The 14,910-nt window shown below is 40.3% G+C and overlaps 1 protein-coding gene across 1 annotated transcript in view; it reads left to right on the top strand.

The window, feature by feature from the left end:
• EFCAB2 (EF-hand calcium binding domain 2) overlaps nt 1–14,910 on the top strand; it is a 28,848-nt gene that overhangs the window by 2,488 nt on the left and 11,450 nt on the right. The window lies entirely within an intron of this gene.

Below are 14,910 nucleotides of genomic sequence, written 5' to 3'. Positions count from 1 at the left end.
TATTGTCAAATAATTAGTCCTTAGGGTATTTCTCTCAGTGCTTTGCAGGACTGCAATTCCACCCGCTTTCCTGGAAAGGTTTCCCTTAGGTCCTATTATTTCCAAGTTCAGCCTTCTTCAAAGTTGAAATGCCTTCTTAAATGTTTTACAGATATACATGATGTACACAAGGAAAAACAGTGAACAGCCAAATCCTGCTTCCTCTTGTTACTCACATGAGTATTACATGAGTACATGTTACTCACATGAGTATTACTCTCTAGCTTATGCAATGTTGCAAAAAAAATCTTGTATGTGCATAAGTGCTAATGGGACCATGCCCATACTCTATGTAGCTACATGTTTTATGTCTGAATTTATATCCCTACATCTGTGCTTTCAACGATGTTTAATGTTTTTTCTTCACACCCATATGATTACGCTAGAATATTTGTTTAATCTTTCACTTTTGTACATTTGTCCCTATCTTCCTTCCTATCATTCTGTTTCTTTCCCCTTTTCTGCTACTTAATTCAGTCTGTCTGTTCTTCCATTTGCTCTCAGATACTGTCTTTATAATTTGACATAACATGTCAGATTTTCTAAGTTTTAATACCTCTGATCTCAATACTGATGTTGCTAGAACCTGAAAGCAAAATGTCACACTGGTACTGCCTCAAGTAGAACTAGACTGAAGACAAATTATTCTCCATCTGGGATTTAAGAAATCACATGAAAGTACATAAAGGAGAAAACGCTTCAGTGTTCCTGTATCATTATGGAAATGTTATGTAATTGATCAGTATTAGAGTTTTTCAAAGGCCATATTCTTTGTGCCAGATAGTGCATATTTAAAATGCCATTAATAAGTAATGAATTTTAATCCAAAGGGAAGTATGTTGAATAGCCTAAGCTGCTACTTCACCCACTGTATGGAACCAAATACCCGGTTGTGGATAACAAGTGTCCCTAGAAAGTTGCTTGATTCTGCTGTGAAGACCTATGGAGAGTAACTGTTCAGCAATGATGGTTTTCTCTGGTAAGTGATGAGTAGTTTTTCTAGGTAGCAATTTGTAATCAGGCCTCACAAAATTTGTAATCAGGCCTCTTCACGCCACGGATGAAGACACACCTTCATGTGGATCTTGGGAAAGAGTTTTCACTCCTATTTTAGTATGTAAATACAGTAACAGTGTGTTCAGTCATACATATATGTCTGCTCTTTGCCTGCCCCAGTTTGCTGCCTGGCATACTGGTGAAATCAGAGATACTGGAGGTAACATTTGGGGAGAACTAATTATGCGTTCAAGTACTACCCTCTTTCAAAGAAGCAGAGCAGAGTTATGCCTGGATCACCTGCCCTGCTGAATCTTCTCGTGCCTGGAAGGAGGACCTAAACCTTCCTTTCCTCATCACCTCACTTGGTTTTGCCTGCCTTTTGTATTGCTAGAGATACTGAAAATGTGCTATTACTGCTCATTCTGTTTTAATGGTTTGAGTTGAAGCTGAGAGAGCCTTGTAGCTGCCGTGAGCACTGTAGACAGTCATAACCATTAATTCTGCTTGGAGCACACTTAATTAACATGAAAGTTTCAAACCCGACACAGAAAAGCACTTAAGCTGTGCATGACTTTGGGGAATCCCACTGAAGGGGATGATGCACACGATGTTGAAGCATGTGAGTTCTTTTAAGAACTTCTTATACTGAGGATTTTAAAATGTATTTTTGAGAGTTTCACAAATGAGCACCAGCATTTGAAAGGTACAAAAGCTCTGAATTAAATGCAATAAACCTTCAGGCTAAAGTAGTCTATCAGGCAAATTATCTCTAATTTAAAAAGTGGCAGTGTTTAATTTATGGGGAAAAATATGAAATTAGTATGAGCTGTTAAAAATAAGTAGCCTTCATAGGGCTCAAGCAAGAAGTATTTCAGCTCTAGAAGAAAATCTGAATATATGAGATTACTTAGGAAATCAGTGTGCAGTTTTATCACATTTATCACAGATGGACACTGAATGTTTTTATATCCTCTTGTTGACATTGCTGTAAGAAATTACATGAGGAGAAAAGTTTATAGTCTTCATTAGACTGTAATGCAGTTTAACATGCACCCTGACATCAATCTGATTTATGTTTTAATATTTGTACTTATTTTAGAATGAAACAAAAAATAATCGATGTCAATCTCCCATGACAAACACAGGTTGTAGATCTGAACCTGCTGGCTATACTCCCACAGCAGAAATTGATCTCAAATGGATGTAGAATAGGTAATTGCACATTGACAGGTTTCTTGTTTCCATGGTGCATAAAATGGCAGAAATTTTTCAGTTTGGCTCTCTTCTAGCTGATGTAGTGCATAAAAAATTGGATGGTGTGCAAAGAAAGGCTTTAAACTTTTTTTTGTCTTTTCAACAATGCAAACCAGTGAGCTCGAGAACTCCCACAAATTACCTTTCCAACATTAGTTAACATGTTATTAAGACTTTCCATGTCTACATACTAATTACTCTGAGATCTGAGGGGTTGGGAGGTTTTTTTTCAGCTTAGCAGTACCTGTATTTTGTGTGAACAGATACTGCTTTGTTGCTATTGGCAATAAAATGTGTTGGGCAAAAGATTGTGGAAGGAAAATGGTCTTTTGGATAACAGAAATGTGACATGAACCTGTTGTCACAGCCAGTGTTTAGCCCCCAGCTGGGAGGTGGCCATGCAGACAGGGGTGTTGGCCGCACCATTGCTCTGCCCTGGCCAAATCCTGCCATGAGGTCCAGCTGTGGTGCTGCTTTCTGCCTTGAGATAATGGCTGAGGTGGGGAAAGAAGCTTAAAATAGCTCCTACACATCTGTGAGGTATCCTGAGGGAAAGCAGCAGCTGCAACAGTGATGTCCCAGCTCAGCCTGTGCAGAGGTGGGCCTTGTTCTCAGCATGGCAGTGACATGGGAAGTGAATGGGACAGTCAGTGACGGGGCTTGGAGTGCTGCAGAGGTGGCCGGAGAAGCGGCGCTCGCAGATGCCCAGTGGGAAGGTAAAAGCTATCGGCACAGGGAGGGGCTGGAGGTCCCACACCAACCTCAGGACTACGTGCTACCTCATGGGTCTCAGCAATATTTTTATAAATGGCCTTAAATTGTCAATGCCCATCTTTAAGAAAATACAGACTCCCAGCTTTTGGGAAATGTATTGTCTTTGCTGTTCAGTGTTGCATAGGTGTGTGTAGGATGTGACAGCCTCATGAGTGTGAGATTGGAAGGGATTTTCTTGATTCCAGCCTAGGGCGGTATAGAATCATAACCTTCAAAAGCTTTCCAAGTACCGTCTTAAAAATGGTAGGGATTATTGTGTCACTGGTGGAAGCTCACAAGAGGTTCTGAACCGTTATTACTGATGGTCAGGAAAATTAGAAATTAATTCTGAAGTTCATTTTTGAACAGCTTGTGTACTTCTTCTCTAAGTTTGCTAACTTTTTCCTTTAGCTTAGCCTGCCTGAAGTAATGAATACCAGAAGTGTCTTATTCCCCACTATGTTAAATGTATATGTCAATTGTCAGCTGAAATGCTGTTCAAATTCAGAATATTACTCAGGTAAACAGAAAGAAAATTGGAGGTTTGTATTCATTCATGGTATGTAAAGAAAGTGATTTAGCACTGTAAGCGATACTTTCAAGGCAGTGGCTTAAAAACCAAGCAGCTGCAGCAGCAAACCCGTGTAATTCCTTGCCATTTTGTTTCACTCTAACAGTCTTCCTTTGCTTGGGCAAAGACATAGTACTGCAGATAGAATTACAACCAGTCTAGAAACTATTTTTTAAACCCATTTAAGACACCAAATTGAACGGTTTCTGATATATTACATAATAACAGCCTGTATTAAGTCATACTTAAACCCCTCATTCTGCCATTATGTTGCAGATTCAAAAGAAGAACATTTGCATACTGCTCTGTTCTAGCAGCAGTACTGTGGTACTGCAGTTAATAAATTACTTCTCAGGGCACTCATATCCAGTTGATTCTGGTGCCTGGTTCTGGACCACTTGAGCGATCAGTGTGCAGAGGCAGTTCAGGAGGAATATTCAATTTACGAGATGCTTGCTGCTGCCACACATGCAATCAAGTGTGCATTGTCAGTGACAAGTGACATGGTGCCCTGTTGGGACTGTTCCACATCCTTGGCAGAGTGAGCTGCTTTTGTGGGTCCCCCAGCAGTGTATGCATTGCCGCATTTTGGTGAAACTTGGTCTGGTGCATATGTGGGTGTCAGAGTCGTCCTCTGCGGCTGTGCCATCTGCTTGCAGGGCCAGCACTGTGGAGAGGGCAGGAGAAATGCAGACAGATGACAAATGCCTTCTGCGACCGCATAGCACAGCAGCAGACGTGTGTTCTGCCAGTGTCACAGCCTATGGAAGCTGTTCTTTTTCAGCTGCAGCTGGAGATACAGCAAGACTCAGCATCACCACGAGAGCTATATATCCTCGCAGGGCAGGCTGTTGTTGGGGATGAAAGAGGATGCAAGTATGGGCTAGACACAGCTCTTTCATTATATCGCAGGTATGGCTGAGATGAGGGATATAGAACAAATTGCAATGAGATTACTGTTTTTGCCAGCTCTGAGCTGCCACAAGAGTGCTGGCTGGTGCAACTGCCAAAGTTGTGATTTCAGGGATGTGTGAGACATTCCTAATGGAGATTTATGCCGAGTTTATCTCTGCCTTGTGAAAAGGGACACTGCATGCTGGTGTTGACTTAAAAAAAGTATCACTGTTATACATTATTGACTTTAAAAAAGTATCACCGTTATCCTTGACATTAGGCTAACTAATGTCAAGCACTGAGATTTCTTTCACTTCACTGAAGGAAGGATAGCATCATGAAGTATAAGATAATCATTTCATATTACCTATGAATCACAGGTGTGCAGAAAGCAATCCAGATCTATGCAAAGATTGGACTTCCTTGCTTTCTTTGGATGACTGGAGGCACATCTCCACATCATCTGCTCCACATCTCTTCAAGAGAAGATCTTTTGTATTAAAAGGATTTCCCCCATCATTCTGCAAGTTAGTGTGACAAAGCATGCTGTTTCACTGCCCTCAGTGTTGGCTGCGTGCAATAGCAACTTCTTGGCAACTTGTCTGTGGATACCAGGTAGCAGGAGAGCTTTTCTGTTAGAGCTGGACCTATGCAAATGACTCCAGGCTTTGTGCAGTCAGACTTAGCTGGTAGTTGACTAGCTGCAAAATGATGCTGTGCTTTGCTGGCTGAAATTCAGGTCATAATTGAGACCAATTAGATCCAATTTGGATACATGATTCTTCTTAAGAGTCCTTATTGCGTGCTGCTTCCGAAGTAATAATCTGCAACAGTTGTGAGGCCTGTGAAACAAGCAGTGTGGGTATGGCTGACTGCTTGGGAAGACAGGCAGGGCCAGGTCCTGCGAGCTGCAGTGGAACATTTCATGCTATGCCTCTATTGTTGCTTTAAAAATGTTACAGCTACTTCTGGCATAAAAAGTTTGATAGCTTATCAAATGAAAATGTGTGTCACTGTAATCCATGAGTCAGTAGCTTTTTCTGTCCTGTAATACCACTGTAACTTTCCCATCACAGGGTCTTGAGGCCCATGTCATCAAACTTTCTTCCAAGAAGTGCAAAAAGGCTAAATGGGCTTGAGGAAAAAAAAAAAATCTGTTCCAACATTTGACCAAATACTAAGGTGAGAAAAGAAGAAACTGGCTTTTCTTCAAGGACTCTGCAACAACAAATGCAGAAAGTGTGGGCAAGCAGACTTGTGTGAAGTCTGGGAAGAGAGAAATCCCCAGGGCAAGGGTAGGTGCTGTTGTATTACGAAAGATGCTCAGGAGGACTGCCAAGTGTTTCTGCTGTAAGTAGTGGTGACTCCAGATTCATTCAAGCTCTAGGAGATTATCCCTAATTTTTATTTGAGGTTTGAGCTTACGCAGAGCAGCCACTACATGCATTCCTTCTATTTCCCAGTGTTATGTATTCTCCAGAGGGTATAGACAATAAGATGTATGTTATAGTTCACAGCATGACCCTGCACTATTTCCATCAGGGGTGAGGTGACAGTGGGTCAGGACACAAGGAATAGGGTGCTTAAGAAGATCAGGTCAGAGCATTAGGTCTCACTGTTGAGTATTTCAGAGCTCAGAAAGATTTTGTACTCATGGTGATAAAAGTCTTTAAGCTGTAGCTATAGGGAAAGGTGCAAGAGAGCTTTGAAATGACACAGCAAGGTGCTTGTCACTGGGCACGAGCTGTGGTACCCCCAGCAAGGGATCATGGGGGATGACAGGAGGTGCAGCACCAAGGAGCAGGAGCAGAGCAACAGTAAATTGGAGCTGGAGAAAGGCTGGGTATTTTGCACTTCATGCTACTTAAAGGAGGCAATCACAATAATCTCCCTGCCCAGTGCAATCCTGGCTGGTCAAAACAAAGCGCAGAAAACCTGCCTGTGCAGCCGCATATGTGGGAATCCAACTTGCATTACATTTTCTGGTGGAAAGGTTTCTGCCCACTGTCACCAGCAAAGTAATGGATGATTACCTCCACTGGAACATTTTCCTTGTAGATGTAAAAAGAATGTTCTAGAACAGCTTAAAAATTACTCATTAGAAAATGTGTCAGAATGTCTTGTAATTTTAATTGCCAGTGGGCCAACTTTTCTGTTTTTTTTTTTTATTTTCCTGGACATGCTGGTAGGACCAGAACACTTAAATCAGCAGGAGAACCTGGAGCTGTAGGCCAGTTGGCCCCAGCCTACACACTTTCAAGACCTGGGCTAGCCCATCTCGGCTAGGTGTTGCTATGGACCACTGCCTGGGCTTGTGGCAGCTCAGGAATCCCCTCCAGAGTCTGTGTCATCTTAATTGCTTTGACCTGGAACATGATGCATGCTGCATCCCAGATGCATGGCCATACCAATAAGCCAGCCACTGCACCTCCATTTCTTATTTTTGGCAGATGTGGATCAAATCACAAATTCATTCTGTGAAGTGCAAGTAGAAAAGACTCCTTCCATATTATCCTACCAAACAAACAAAACCAAAACCAAACCAAACCAAACCAAAAAACACCCCATAACAAAGAACATCCACCTGGCAAAAAAAAACAACAACAACAACCCCCCCCAAACAAACAAACAAACAAAAACAAAAAACCAACAAAAAAAAACACCACAAAAAAACCTACTCACTCATCAAACCTCAGTGCTTCAGGTTTGAGAAGACTGAACTCCATAATAGTACAGGCAGGTAGTATTCCTTGATAATTTCCCAGGATTGCAGGCTTCTCTGCTGATGCTTATGAAGAATGATGGTTCAGTATCTATAGATATATATGCAAATATAGCATGTCTACACAGATTGCATACAGGAAAACATCAAGGCATATTTTGCTGAGCTTTTCCTGGAAAACATGAGGTGCATGGATAGTTATATCTATGTGATAGTTACATCTGAGTGATGCACCTGTGGTGCATCACTCAGACTAACTGCCTACAGGGGAATGATTTTTCCCTGTAGTGTAGTTTCCAGGACTGTGTAGATTGAGCTTGCCCTCACCAACAAGGTACTCAGGAACTCTTTGAGCAGCAGGAAGAAAGGATTTTCTTCCCCTTGTCTGTAGAGCAGGCACACAAAGAGAACCAAAGGTACTGAAAATTATGGTTTATTGGTCCTCTCCAATATACAGACAATTTTGTTTTGGAGCAAGTATCTCTTGAGGAATTTGCAGAAGTAGCAAGGGTATCCCTTATATTTTGCCCGTCTCCATTCTCATAGGCAAAGGCATTACCTGTAGAAAGCCCAGGCAGTGGTTGTAGTACCCACTGGGGCTTCATGCTGACATACTTTGCATCCCCTGGCTTCAAGAAATGCAGAACTGAGAAATGCAGGCTGAGGACAGAGGGAGCAAACGGGATCCTGGTCAGGATGTGGGAGTCAAGTTTGATAGAGCAGCTGTTTGGAGGTGTTATATCATAATGACTCAGGGCAGACAGGTATGAATGATCAAGGACTGAGGCTACAGAGTGATCTCTGTGAACTGCTGTGGGCCCAGTCTGCCCAGCACAGGCCAGGGAAAACAATGGTATCTTGCAGGAGCAGCCAGAAGTGGCATCATTAAAGTGGGCTTGATAACCAACAAGAATGTGTACCATGAGGGAAAGAAATATTTTTCCTGCTGATGAACAATCGTGTCTGATTCAGAAGGGAGAGCAGTAGACAGGATTGTCCAGCACCTTTGGGGAGAGATAACTGGGACAGGAACTTTGTCAATGGTGGATATTCCCTTTCAAATCAGCGACGTTTTAGTATGAACTGTGTTTAGAGGTAGTGTGAATTATGGGTTTGAACACCTTTGGAAATTCTAGGTGATGCAATACACTGACTATGGCTTCCTTCCCTGCTTGATGTGGCATTCTTCATGTCCTCTTTTGTTCTATGTTACAATGTCAAGTAGTTTAAGAATTTTTTGTGCAGTTAGAAGCTTGACTGCTTATCAAGGCAGCAATAGTTTCTATACTTTGTTTCTCAGCAGTTGAATGAGTTGTTAATTGCTCCATTAATTTTGTTAATTTTGGTTCCCACATGTATTGAAACATCTGAATCTGTGGTAGATTAGAATGCCATGGCATTTAAAATGCCATCTACTGAACAGTCAAAATCCAGGGTAGTATTCAGAATATCTTGCTTCATTGGGTAAAAAGTTACTGGCAGCTTGTAACTTCAGTAGTTGCTACCAAATGACTACCACAAACTAGATATATTTTACAAATTGATGTATTATTACATTTTTAAACTTCAAGGTTGACATGCACAATTGCTTTATAATGATTTAATGAGTTTGTATACTTCTAAAGGAAGTACAGATATTTCCATTGTGCTTGGTCTGAACTCTTAATTTTTTATTGCTATCAGAATTCTATAAAATAATTTCATTTTTGTAGCCAAAAGTGGAGTCAAGACAGTGCTTTCTTTTTACATCAGCATTTTGCCCATGTTACAATTATCTTATATAAAGAAGACAAAAGGAAAAACTGTGTTTAATATTTTTCTGTCAGAAGATGAAGTAGCTTTTGCAGTTAATTTTTCCACAGCCTTAATCAAACTGACAGCCTGTATTTTAATATCAGACATCAAATTATTTACCTGATTTTTTAAAAAGTCTATTTGCTGTTGGAAGGTTTTTTAATGGTTGTTCACACCAGGTGCCATGGGGCTGTGCAAAGATCATTCTGATTGCTCCACTCTGAAGGTTCCCTCCTGTCTCTCTGTTTCTAAATGTAATCCCTTATTTTTTTTCCTCTGTTAGTTTTCCATAAGGCAGTTACTGTGGTGGAAACAACCAGGTAACTTTGCAGCTCTCACTTGTACTGCCATTAGGGGAAGAGGTGTGACAACAGCGTGAGGTGATGCTCTTGGTCCAAGGTTGTTCCATTCACAGTGATGGGTGTGGGATTTTGGTTTTGTTGATTCACACTGGTGATGGGCTTTGCTTCTCATCTGGATACCACGTGATGTATGCTGTGACAAACATAAGCAATGGGGAGCAATGACCTGGCTAGTTCTCAACAATTCTGAAAAACATGAAAGAAAAAGCTTTTGCTGTTCCTGAGATGTCATTTTTGCTCCTTTAGGAATGTTTGAAAGCGACCTCTGTGTAAACCAGTTAAGCTTCTTTTTTTTCACACAGACTAAAATTCAGAATGCCTGAGTATAATCTGTGATAACATGGGATGCTTCTTATGTAGGAGAGAAAGCATTATCCCTCTCTGGAGTCTGCAGGCCATAGCTTGCATCCCCAAGCTGACGAAGGTGCTACAGGCAGTGAAGACACCAGCTTGGTCAATTCTTGGGAACTGATGTATATGAAATTTCACAAAGCTACGTGCATTATCTCTTCACATAATCCGAATGTCAAAACTCAGGTGACATACTGTTGCTGTTATTTCCCATTGGTGCCATCAATACTTTGCATCAATCTGTTTTCCTTAGATTGCCATTCAGGAATAGGTTTATTCCTTATTCGGATGAATCAAGCTCCATAAACCTCTTGTTTTTCCTCAAAATCTTCCTGATTTGTCCTTTTAGAATGCAGACTCTTCACTGATAACATATCTTAATTACTTAATTATGTATCACAAGACACAACGAAACAACATTGTGTATTCTGCAAGCTTGCAGCTTAATCCTATTGTTTCTTTCTTTTCTGATACCTAATATATCAATATCATACATACTACTGCAGGTACAGAGTAGAGAAGACAATATTTCTCTTACCTTGATATTTTTAGAGCATGGCCTACAATTGCTGGTTCAGCATATTAGGCTGACTGTACGTTTAGCTTCCTCTGAGAAGGAATTGAGAAGGTCATTAAGAGAAAACTTAATGCATGCCTTTTCCTTTATGGAGCAGAAGGATCTTGCCAATAAGTCAGATTCAAGTGGCCTCAGGATGGTTTTCTCCATGTTCCTGTTCCTCAGTGATTTCCTTAAAATAGTATTAGTTAAATGCTGTAAGGTTTTCTTCTTTGGGGTGGGGCAAGATTTCTGAGTTATTTTTATGTCAGCCAAGCTCTCCACACTTCATATGAATTCAACCCAAATGTTTGTGGTAGAATGCTGATATCATCAACAATAATTCGTGTTATGAGACCACACTGGCTTTCCCTTTTTATTCTGGAGACACAATGCCTTGATAAAACTGATGAGCTTATTTGAGAGTGTTTGAAAATTCACCTGTACAGGTGGTGTTGAGTATTGTGACAGCTTTTGAATATCCTGACCAAGGTGATGGTCCAGTTAGAACTTGGTTAAAAGCCTGATTAGATCTCATAAGAGTTCATTGATAACCTCCTCAGAGTTTGCATTGTGAAGTCTCTTGCTGTTTTTATTCTTTATATTTGAGCAAATATACATTGTACCTTTCTTCTCATTAGAACTTCTTTCAGTTTTGGAGGTGTTTGGTTTTTTTGTTGTTTTTGTTTTTGTTTCCCCCCCTCCCCAGTTCTTATGCCCCTATTTCCATTTGTGGTTTTGGGAAGGATTCTGGGAGAGGTCATGTGAAACAGTGTCTGCAAACATCAAGGGCAAATTTATTTTGGTTTTTAGTCTGCTCTCTTTCATCCTAAAAGCATGCCAGGAGTGGTCATAGGAGCCTTATGGAAGTGTTGGAGTGGAGTGGAGAGGGTAGTTAAAAACAAGAAGTTGCGTCTGTGAGCAGAAGTAGAATGCTGACAGAAGTTGAGTGCGGATTGTAATGGATTTAAAGATGCACATTTTTTCATGTGGCTTCCTGCACAGCCACATCCTCTCTCGTGTCCACTACCTTCTTAACAATGTTCCTTTTTCTTCATGACAGTCTTTGTATCTCATTCCCAATTCAGCTGACAGGACCAAGGTTGCTGCCTACTTTTTTGGTTGAAATAATGGCTAGTGGATAAGAGAGGAATGGTGTTGGAGTATAAAGCCACTGGTAAGATTCTGTACTTCCAGCTGATAAGCCCTAGTTACTGGATGGGGAAATCTACAAAAGAGTTGTTGATAACAGCACTTTAAATAACACTGGAATAGCAACATGTAAATGATTCTGAAACTGTCACTGAGTTGGGTTTGCCTGGTTGTGTCTCTTGTCCCTTCAGACTGACAAGTTCCACAAGGCAGGCCCACATGAGAAAGGGTTCCTGTCGGCAGAGACCTCAGGGGCTTCCTCACATCTGCCTGTAGCCACAGCATGGTACCATGGAAAGAGGATGGAGTAATTAATAATTAATAAGATATCTACATGCATATAGGAGCTTAAATATAAAATTTATTAAAACACACCTAAATTAATGTTTGTAAAGACTAATGTTTCAGGTGTGTGCAGTAACACGAAGTAATAAAATCAAGTCCACTGGTACTTCTACAAATCAACCCTTAATTTTACTCTTTTAAGTAGCATAAAAAGAGTTTAAAAATGTTTCATTATGTAAATAGTTCATCAGGATGCATTGGGACTAAATCTTTTCCTGTGAGCAACAAACAGATGCTGCTCCCCAGCATTTTAGTGGTTGTTTAATGCTGGACTATCTCTTATGATAACTCATTTTTTCTCTTTAGTGAAAGAAAGGGTTGGCTTTCTGAACCATCAGAGCAACAGGCCCCTAGGAAGGAAAAAAAGCAAGCTAATACATTAAGTGAATGGTAGAATCTAGCAAATTGTATCAACTAGAAATCCCTTTTAAAAATTGTCATTACTCAAGAGTCTGGCAGAGCCACATCTAGCTAAGTGGTTTTTGTTCCCTACAAAGGCTGAAAGTGTGGTCTTTGAAGAAGAAATGTCACAACTGAAGCAGGTATTCTGCCTAAGGGCTGGCTTCAAATGGGCCTAAGAGTGCTAGGGAACACTCTGGACAAACTGAAGAGGAACAATGCATTTTGCAAGAATCATCAGAATTGACTTGGGAGTTCCAGCTCTCTGTCAGTCTGACTTAACTGGCAGCATTGAGAGTTTTATCTAGTTCACACTAAAAAAAAGGGAAAATAGCAAAGGATAGTATAGGAAAGAAAACCTGCTGGTGAACACATTTTCAGTTAATGTATTTGAGAAATAGATTTTAAGACATTTTTTCTTCTTATTGCATACATGGTAGGAAAATAAATTAGGATGGGACAACATTGACAAGTATCTCAAGCATTTCAACAGCATAAAAATTGAAATAATACATCATACCTACAGGATTTCTTTGAGTGAATAAATAGATGTAGTTATTGGAATCCTTTTTGGCATGCTATATTTCAATGTTTATTTATTTAAACGATTACAAGAAATTAGATAATTCTATCCTTGACACTGTATATTGTTTTTCTAGTTAGTAGAATAAGTGAGTGAAATCTTTTTCTGTCAGAGTGTAGGTATTCCTGTTCTGAAAGACTGCTAGAACATTGTCCATGAAACTTTCATTGATCTACCCGTGGTGGAGAGTCTCCTTGTACAGAACAATTTCAGTACATTAAAGCACCACATCCACTGAGTTAACTGTGTGTCTGATCTCTTGATGCCCCTCTTGAATCAATAATTTTAAAACTTAACCCATTTCTTATCCCGGAGTTGGAATCCTTGTACTTTTCCCTCACAAAGAGAGGTTTAGAGTGAATAGTAGAATTTTCCAGATAAACAGCTTTGCCAACCTGAGCTATGTTGAACATCTTTGGCTTTTATTCCTGGAGGAAAGACAACAAATTTAGCCAGTAGCTTATTACGTGTTTACTCATCTTACAGAGAGTCTTTGAGAGGACAACAGTATATTATGTTTTCTTCCAGGGATATGGCTCTTAGTCAGACTTCCTCTCAGTTCTTGGAAGACATATAGATTATCTGGTACCTAGGTTAAATCAAGTTCATCTCATTTCAGGACTTTTCTTTATCAGACCTTTTCAGAAGGTAAGATTCAAGTATACTATCTTCATGGAAAAGAGCTTGGGAAGGCTGGATGCTTACAGAGTACCAGCACTTAAGATCTCTCCCTGCCTTCTCTTGGCTAATTTTTATTTCTACACAAGTCTCATATACCATGCCAAGAATAGACAGCTATAAATATTCCTTAAATGTTTCTCTATTATAAGTTGTAGTGTACAATTGAAATGCCTGATGTCAAGAACTAAACTCTGAGTCTTACATGGGAGACATGATGCAAGACTCTTTGAAATAACCAGAAAACAAAACCCCACCAAATTTAGTACTTTGAGAGTCTTTAGGGACTTTTCTACCAGGAATCAGGTCCACTTAGATTTAACTATGGTTTTTTTTTTTTAATAATTAAATGTGGATTTTACTGGTGCATAGGCAAAGTAGGCATTATTGTCAGGCTGTGAAAAGGGTACGGTTTGTCCTGTGCTTGGGGACTGCACAGGACTCCTCATCTTCAAGGAGCTCCAGTCTCTAATCCATCACACACATACCTGCCCATGCTTCCATTGGGGCATAAAGTTAGGGAGAGGAATACAGGATATGTTCCTACTTATCTTCTCTTTGTCTGTCCTCTGGGGACTTCAGTACTAAATACAGATGGAAAGCAGCAGGCAGCTGTAGCTTTATGAGGGGATGCACCTTTCTTCTACTTGCAGAGGTTCCTTATATCTGGGTCAATCCACTGCTGTATTGAAGTGCTTGTAGCCAGTGTTGGGCTGACCTTGGTCAGCTGCCAGGCACCCTATGCAGCCTCTCTCTACCCTCCTCAGCTGCAGAGGGGGAAAAACCACAATAAAAAAGCTCATGGGTTGAGATAAAGAGAGGGAGATCACAAAGCCAATGTATCATTCAGCTATGTTCAGTTCTGATACCCTTTGTCAGCAAAATGACATTTCTCTCATGAACGCAAGAAAGCAAATGAAAAAAATGATTGCACACTACAGCCCCAGGGGTTTCCAAACTATTGGGATTGTAGAAAACTAGGTATAAAATTGTTATGCCTGTGGAAAACAGATCTGGTGGCTTGATGTTAGCCTGAGCTGCTCAACAGCACTTAATGCCACATCAGCTAAAGAAGGAAATATATTGTCTACTAGAGGAGAGTTTTGTTTTACTTATTATATTGAAAATAGAAAAGACAAGTATGAAAATGAGAAAACAAGTCTCCCTCATACTAATCTCAATTTGGCTGTCATTCAGATTTTCCCTCTGGAATCTCTGTGGAGGCTTGGGGGCTAGCTTAAGAAATTCTGTCTCCTGGGCTGCAAAACAGAGTTTGGGGCTGTATTTAGCCACAGGGACCAAGAAGTCAACTTCATGTCACTTTGCTTCCTATATTCTGTCATTTGGAGTCAAATAACAATAACAATAAATGGGCTACCAGTTCGCTGTTTTTTTCACCCTGGTTTCCTTTTGAGATAGACCCATTCCCCTCATATTTTTTTCTTCAGAATTTATTTC

This window comes from Vidua macroura, chromosome 3 (genome assembly GCF_024509145.1).
Source record: "Vidua macroura isolate BioBank_ID:100142 chromosome 3, ASM2450914v1, whole genome shotgun sequence".
In the NCBI taxonomy this organism is placed as follows: Eukaryota; Metazoa; Chordata; class Aves; order Passeriformes; family Viduidae; genus Vidua; species Vidua macroura.
The sequence above is the reverse complement of the archived record's forward strand: the minus strand, read 5'-3'. Positions and strand labels throughout refer to the sequence as shown.